At 46.4% G+C, this 7995-nt stretch overlaps 1 long non-coding RNA gene across 1 annotated transcript; it reads left to right on the top strand.

The window, feature by feature from the left end:
- Positions 1-4944: 4944 nt before the first annotated feature.
- On the top strand, positions 4945-7740 carry LOC146829177 (uncharacterized). The gene is made up of 3 exons (XR_014961926.1): positions 4945-5117; positions 6567-6683; positions 7672-7740. It is a non-coding gene; the product is annotated as an uncharacterized LOC146829177 (long non-coding RNA).
- The last annotated feature ends 255 nt before the right edge of the window (positions 7741-7995 follow it).

Below are 7995 nucleotides of genomic sequence, written 5' to 3'. Positions count from 1 at the left end.
CATTTGCCTGCTCCTCTGGTGAACCATAGAGCTAGATATACAGGGGCAGCCCTTATTCAACCAGTTTCTCCAGCTACTCTGGAGAATGCTTGGCCTGGCATTATTGCTCCCAGAGGTGGCAAGCAGCAGCTGAAGTGGGAGAGGTGTTGATAGCAGCAGTGTCAGGAGGCAAGTGAGTTATTTTTCAAACCGAAGTGTACATGTATACCACGTACGTGGTCGTCAGCGTAGACAGACACAGCCATTGGCCTGAGCCCATCAGAATCATCAACGTTAGCCTATGGGTGTGTCTTCCGTGGAAGAAACCGGCCCATGCGTCGACCTTCGCCAGCCGCGGGAGGATCAGAATGCCCTATATTCGAGGTCAGTCATTCCCCATTTTAGATGTTGGAACTACAGAATTGGTGACTGTTAAGTGCATTACCACCACTACCAATGTGTTGTAACATGTTTTCATGATGTACTACTCCATTGCTCTATAAGTTGCTGTTAGATTTGGCACCTTTTGGTGTGTTTCCCCTGGCTTTTTGCTTTCAAACCTCCTGGGTTTTACTCTGTTTTTGTTGGTTTAGTGTTTCTGCACACGTTCTCACTGATGTTCAGTCTTAAAGTGCAAGTGCTCCTGTTGTAAATTGTGTTATGGATTGATATTTCCATGACTAGCATATTTTATTTACTTGTAAATCCCTAGTACAGTGCAGGGCCTGTAAATCAAATGCTACTAGTGAGCCTGCAGCACTGCTTGTGCCACACACAGAAGTAGCCCTGTAAAGGTATTTTAGACTTGCCACTGCAGAGTTTGTAACTGCCATGTTGACCTGGCAACGGCACCAATTTGCCAGCCTCTAATTTTTCCTTTCTTGCATATAAGTCACCCCTAAGATAGGCCCCAGGTCCCCCTCTGGGCAAGGTGCTGTGTATGTTAAAGTTAGGACATGTGCTGCTGTGTGTGGCATGTCCTGGTAGTGAATTCCAGTACATTTCATTTTTCACTATGGAAAGGTTATTTGTCCCATAGGCTAGAATAGGAATTTTACTTATAACATCTTATAAGCATAACTTTGGGACAAGTTTGGGAAATGGAGTTTAGTATGTCTGGACTCAGAATGTAATAATGCATCTTTTAGTAAAGATGATTTTTATATTCTTTGTTTGAAAATACCACTTTTAGAAAGTAGGTATTTTCTTGCTTAGCCATTCTGTGAGCCCCTGCGGGGTTTGTGGATTGACTGTTTGGCTTTGGAGTGACAGGGGCTGAGGATGTGCATTCTCTTCAGACAGCCACTGGGTGGGGGGTTGAGATGTATCTTGCCATTCCTGGAGGAGTCAGGGCTGGGCCGAATAGCCCTGGGCTGCATTTAGAGTTGTGGGAGGAGATTTCCTTGCACATGAATGGGCCTGGTCTGCTGTAGACAATGGTGTCCACCTTCTGCTGGGAAGCTGGGCCAGAGAGGACCAAACTGGTTTGGATTAAGCCCAGACACTGCCTGAAGAGAACAAAGGAATTTTGAGTATACATATTTGGGCCCATACCCCAGTACTTTAGAATTCGCTGGAATCAAGGATCCTGACAAGAAGAAGAGCTGGAAGAGCTGCCAGGAGGAGTTCTGCCCCTTTGCTGGGTTGTTGCTTTTTTGGGTTGGCCTGCAGTTTCTGCTTCTGCCTTAAGCAGTGGAATACTGGACTGAACTTTCTTTTCCTGTGCTGAATCTCTCCAAGGGCTTGAAGTAGAGCTTGCCTCCTGTTCTGAAGTCTCAGGGACTGCAAAGACTTCATCAACCTTTGGGTACCGCTTCTGGAACCATTGTTTCAGTTTCCACCGAGAAGAGAAAGGCAATCAGCACAGTCACCGACTCCGTCACTTGCTCTGTGTCCTGAAGGTACCTCAGAGGGCACTGCCGCATCTCACACCGAAACTCTGGTCTCTCCGTCGACCGCCGCTGCCGCCACCAAGCCGCTGTTTGCATCGTGACCTGTGGGTACTGCACTCTGCACCGCTTCATTTCACTTTACTGCCCATGTCTCACCGACATCGTATCTGCCTGCTGAGTTCGATACGATTGATCGCATCATGACTGGGGGCACCGCTGTTAGATTTCACGATGCATTGCCTCATCTCACAATGCAGTCTGGGCCAACTGACACCAGCTCCTGCTAACCAAACCTGTCTCTTGCACCGTTATCTGCCAGCACGGCAATGAGCGCTGCCTTACTCGGCATCTTAGCCCTGTTTTCGCAAACGCGGCAGGATGACCGTCGCCGAGCCGCTACCTGCTCCGCACCTTGAGGGCACAGCATGCTGCACCTCTTCACTTCACACCCTTATTGGTACGGTTGCCACAACTGGCTCGCACCAACGTGTCAGCCACAACACAAAAGGTACTCTTCATGGGTCTGCCGACACCCCTGACCAACGGGGTCAGATGGAACTGTTGGATTCTGTTGTTTCAGCATCGAGGTAGCCCAGAAGAGAGCTACGGACTTGGAAGAACTGTGTTTTTGAGATATTTCTGCAATTTCAAAGGATAGCTTGCAAATTATATATTTTTAATTATGTTGAATTCGTATCTTTTTGGCCTTGTTTTGGATACATTAAAAAAATTGGGTATTTTTCTAAAGTGGTGTGTTGTCCTTTTGTAGCATTTTCACTGTATTACTGTTGGTTGTGTGCAAATGCTTTACACACTGCCTCTGAGATAAGCCTGACTGCTCATGCCAAGCTACAAAGGGGGTGAGCAGGGGTTATTTTAGGAATGTAATCCCTTACCCTGACTAGGAAGAAGGTTCCCTACTTGGACAAAGGTACCTACCTCTGCCAACTAGAGATCCCCATTTCTAACATTTACTTTACACAAACATCAGTGTAGTGCATGACTGTGCATTGAATGCTATATCATCACAGTGCACTGTACACCGACGGCATTTGGTTAGTACAATTCAAAATTTACAATATTAAGGTGCTTATGATACTTTTTTAAATGTATAATGTGTGCATTTCTTTTAAAGAGATGTGTGAAGACCATAATGGTGAATATAGGTGGATGTTGGACAGTAGACAATTATTATGTGAATTATGTGGAACGTTTTCTGAACCAGTTATGTTTTCTCATATTACTTTTGGCTTAGTGCATATATATTAGGGGTGGGCGGAATTTGCGAAATTAACTTCCGCAAATTATCGCGAAAATGCAGAAAATCTCCGCAAACACGCCGGAAATATCGCGAAGACGCAGAAGTTTTTTGCCGCCTGTTCGCGGTATTTTTTGCGTGATCGCGGGTCGCCAATTTACCCATGCGGTTGCTCACGGGCGCGGCCATCTTGTTTTCACTTGTCCCGCCCTCTCGCGATGCTTACTTCCTGTTCCGGGTCGCGCAATGCATGTTCGCGCCTGTTCGCGGTCGATATTTCCTGTTCGCGACCGCTTTTACTCGATCACGTTGCTTTTTGCTTGCTCGGGGAGAAAATATCACGCAAACTTGCGCACGTGGTCGCAATGGGCGCGGCCATCATGTTTTTCACTCTATTGCATGGTTCTGAGGCCTGATTTTCAATCCTCCCTAAATCTTTTCAATCCTTTGTTTATAGCCACTTTTTTTGGATCTTTATTACTTATTATTTCTCCTGCTTCTATATTTTTGGTTTTTGTCTACTTTTTTTTAGTTTTTTAGCTACTTTTTCACTCTTTCTATTGCCTATTTATTTCCTTTACTTACTTTTTTAATTTTATTACCTTTTCTTTCCCACCCCGTCTCTCATCCCCAGAACCATGTCAAAGGGTAGGGCTCGCCGCAGCCAGAGCCGCGACCGCCTTCCATGTGGAAGGCGGCGCCCACAAGGGGTGCAGGCACGGGCCTTATTTGGGGAGGTGGAGTTGGCTGCACTCATTTTCTTTGTGCAGCGCCACCTCCCCTCAACCCTGGCAGCAGTTGGCAGGCCTGGGTCCGGGTACGGCCTCCGGGAGCGTCGGCAGCGGTGGGGGAAGGTGCGCCGGGCAGTGTCGCGCATCTCTGGGGTCCGGCGCACCCAGGCACAGCTGACGCACCGGTGGTCCGACATCCTGGACCATGAGCAGGACCTGCTGGACCTGCTAGGAGTGGAGGTCCCGGGGCTTGGTGAGTACCTATTTAATTATTACAACTTTGTGTCTGTTCTTCTGCTCTATGTTATATATTGCGAATATCTTTTTTTCCTTCCAACCAGCTAGAATGTTGCTGCTTACAATACATTCCAGGTTAAAAACGTTTAAAAGTCTTCTGTGATTATGACACAGGTGCTCTTCTGCGCTACTACTAATCTTACTTGTTTCCAGCTTTGCGTTTGCGCTTGCTTAGCGTGATTCTTTACGAGTTTATTTTAGAGAAATTAAGTTACGTAATGCTACAGTGACTCACGTCCACTCCTTACTTTGTCCTGTCACTAATAGATAGGGGCGGATTGATACTTAGGTTTAGGTACTTTGTAAGGACCTTCTAATTGGTTAGTGGTATGCGTGATGCCCCCCCTCACTCAGTTACGTGACGTGCTGCTAGTACGGCAGTCTTTAGAACCTTTTCTAGTTTGTTCAATGAGTGGAGGTAGGCTTAGCAGTTACTTAGCAGTAGCAGATCAGCATCAATCAAACCAAAATTTGGTGTATACAAAAAATGTAGTCATGTTCATGTGTCCTCCATGATTGGACCATACGCATTGTTGAGGAATACAGTGGAAATGCATACTTAATGTACAATTGGCATGCCTGGAATAGGTGGGCTAGGTTGGGTGGTACGTTGTACTACTACTTAGGCTTAGTTGTAACTTAGTTTTCTGTAATCAGAATGGAAGACTGGATTACTGTTGATAAATAGTAACTTAAGTAGTCGAACTGCGAATCCCCCGATATTACATGTTGACCAGATGAGATCGGTCAATGTAGTTATTGCAATTGTTGTTTACATAAGTGTTTTTTGACCGTTATTGAAAAATATTGTATTTGTTTGACACCATCCATCAATGTTTGTCTCTTTCTTATATCTTTCCTGTCCATCAGCACCCAGGGGCAGACCGACAGGGACTGGGCAGTCGGCGGGACAGGAACACCACCAGGAGGACACCGCTGAGGGCTCCTCTGCTGGCCCCAGTAAGTCTTCTTGTTTTTAATAATATTTCTTATTCCATAACTTTTACTGCCCCATTTCTCCCGAACTATAGTGTGTTTCCAAATGCTATTTTTTTACCACCAATTATCCTTCGATCTGTACGGTTTCAAAAATCTTATCCCTGCCTCCGCTATGATGACTCTGAGTACTACTACATCCTATCAATCTGTCTGAACTGTAGTAGCTAGTCTCGCCCAGTTGGCCAGTGCCACTCTTTGTGAAAGGTTGTAATATAAAACTCATATTCACCAGTAGCTCGTACAATCCGTTGGGTCGTTGTCTTGTACTACTTTTACTCTTATTGATATTGAGGCTTTGAAAATTCACAGCAATAGCCCTACCAGATTTCTTAATATTTTGATATGATACCCTATAGGACATACCACTGTTGTAGGGATCTTGCACATACATTTGCACCAGAAAATAGGATGTTGGTGATGGTAGGTTGGACCTTCCTTGCACACCTCAATCAGAAATTCCGCACCCACCACAATTCCACTGCTTGACTATAGTACTGTCTTGTCATACCTATTAGGTCTCGGAACCCTCCCCCCAAGATACCCAACAAGTAGACAACCCAGAAAATAACACACCCAACCTCTGTCGTGGAAGCAATTCACATGCACACCCTTACTTTAATTTGCTCACTCGTGTAACTTAGTCCACTCCACACCAAATACCACGAAGTCTATGTAAGTTTAAAATGTTTATTTCAATTTGAGAAGGTCTGTACACTGTTTTCTTAGCAGCACCAACCGGCAAATCAATAACATTAAAACAATATACATTGTTACACTTATACAGTTGGGAATTAAATCATGATAACTGAACAGTGGTGGAAGGCAGCACCACCATCCCATAGCAATTTAGTTTATATACATTTATAAATGAAGATGTGAGTGAATGGACCCCTCACCTCAGAAGAACCTAGTACTGGTAGTTGGTGCATCGTTCAGAAGCTCTGGTTCGTAGAAGGGAATCTTGCGTCTGTAATGCGAAAAAAGAAATGGTGTGCGTTAGTATATTGCAACTTTCAAGCATTTCTCAGCCGTGCCAAAAAGTGTAGCATCTATGGATAAGCAATATTGACTAACAGTAACAGTAATACACCAGTTCTTCCTAAAAAAGTGGCTTGTTAATGTTTGTTGACCGCTTGTACGCAGCGCGTAGACTAGACAGTAGCCGTGTGAGGCAGGTCATGTGGGCTCAAAGGTGTCTTAAGAAGCTGCAAGGTAAAGGTAACGTCACATGTGCATGGCTAGGGCTAATCAAGCAAAGGCTACAATGATCATATAACTATTAGTGTCTACTCTACTACTACCTGATTTGTACTAGTGATGTATGTTAGTATTAACTCATTTTTCAACCTTGCTACTGATCAATAGGGGGGAGGTGTATATGACGCCTAATAAATGTGTAATGTTTTCTAGGCGCACTACCGACCACCATTGCTGGGGCCAGCGAAGGCGACGCCGAGGGCGAGGATGCGGCAGTTGCAGATAGCAACGGAGCGGTAGGGGGAGTGGCAGCACCAGTGGCAGGCGGTGGTAAGTTAGATTCATAATCTTTAACTATTGTTGAACTTGACAGCACACTCACTGCAAGGGTGTACTGTATGTATATGTATACTGTACAGTTGTGACTTAGGGCCCCCATTAGGATGGTGGGCGTATTGCCCCCGCCGGGCCGGCTGGAATTCACTGCCGTCACCGCAGGGGCAAACCTCCCGCCATCCCTGTAGAAAATATTCAGACATGTCCAGGCGGAAAAGGGTTCAATATGGCGGTGGTGTCTCTCTCACCACACTGCCAGCCATATAATCTGCATTTTGGAATGCCTTTGCGTGGCGGCATTGCCGTCCGCCACGGAAAGGCATGCACACATTGCAGAGTATGCTTGGGGGCCCCCATGGAGGGTACCTACCGATGCTATGGTACCCCCCGACTTTCAAAGCAAAACGTGACAGGCTCCATGCGGGGCCCCTCATGTTGTGCTTGGAAAAGCAGCACAACATTTTAGCATTGCTTTCAGCAAAGCCAACCAGAATTTAAATTTAAAAAAACAGGGTGCGCCCGCCACTGTGCCGGGCGCATCATCCTAATTAATTGTCCCCACGGGACCCCCACCCTTTTTAGCAGTCGGATGGCGGGCGGACAAAGTCCGCCCGCTATCCGATGTCGTAAGTAAGTATGAGTTCTTGGGGACGTTTGAAGAGTGAACTAGAAGACTAGAATTCCCTTTCATTGGTATAGGACTAGGAGCCGGAGTATTGAGTAACCAATGGCCTCATCTATCTGATTTGAACTCCGCTTTGAAAGTTTTATGGAGAAGAGCACCTGGTGCACTGTTCAACTAAAAAGTGTAAGACAGGTGGAAGGAAGAAGGACGGGCGCCATTTAAAATGTTATGTACTACTGTGCTTTATTTTATAGTGCTACTCTACCATGCCACTATGTGTATAAATAATTACCTTGTCCTACTGTTTTATTAAGACTATATTTTACAATTGTCTTGTTTTTTCTTTTTGATACACAGCAACTCCGAAACTCAACCGGAAGGAGTTGGCCGCCAAGGCACGGCGCCGGAAGCTGGAGGCAATCCAGCATGAATACCGGCGGCTGGTGGTCCTAGCCGAGGAGGAGGAGGAGACTGCAGCAGCTATTGAAGCATCCTCCAGTGCCCCGGGCCCCAGCCACTGCCCTCCAGCGTTACGGCGCCACCGCCTGGCGGCTGCCCGCCGCCACCGTGTCATCTCCGGTGCCCCCCCACTGTGGCTGCAACTGCCGCGGCCTTAGACGCCGCGTCGCTTATTAGAGGACGAGATGCGCCAGATGCGTGTCCTCCTCCAGTCCCGCCCCA

Source organism: Triturus cristatus, chromosome 5_2, assembly GCF_964204655.1.
Source record: "Triturus cristatus chromosome 5_2, aTriCri1.1, whole genome shotgun sequence".
In the NCBI taxonomy this organism is placed as follows: Eukaryota; Metazoa; Chordata; class Amphibia; order Caudata; family Salamandridae; genus Triturus; species Triturus cristatus.
The sequence above is the reverse complement of the archived record's forward strand: the minus strand, read 5'-3'. Positions and strand labels throughout refer to the sequence as shown.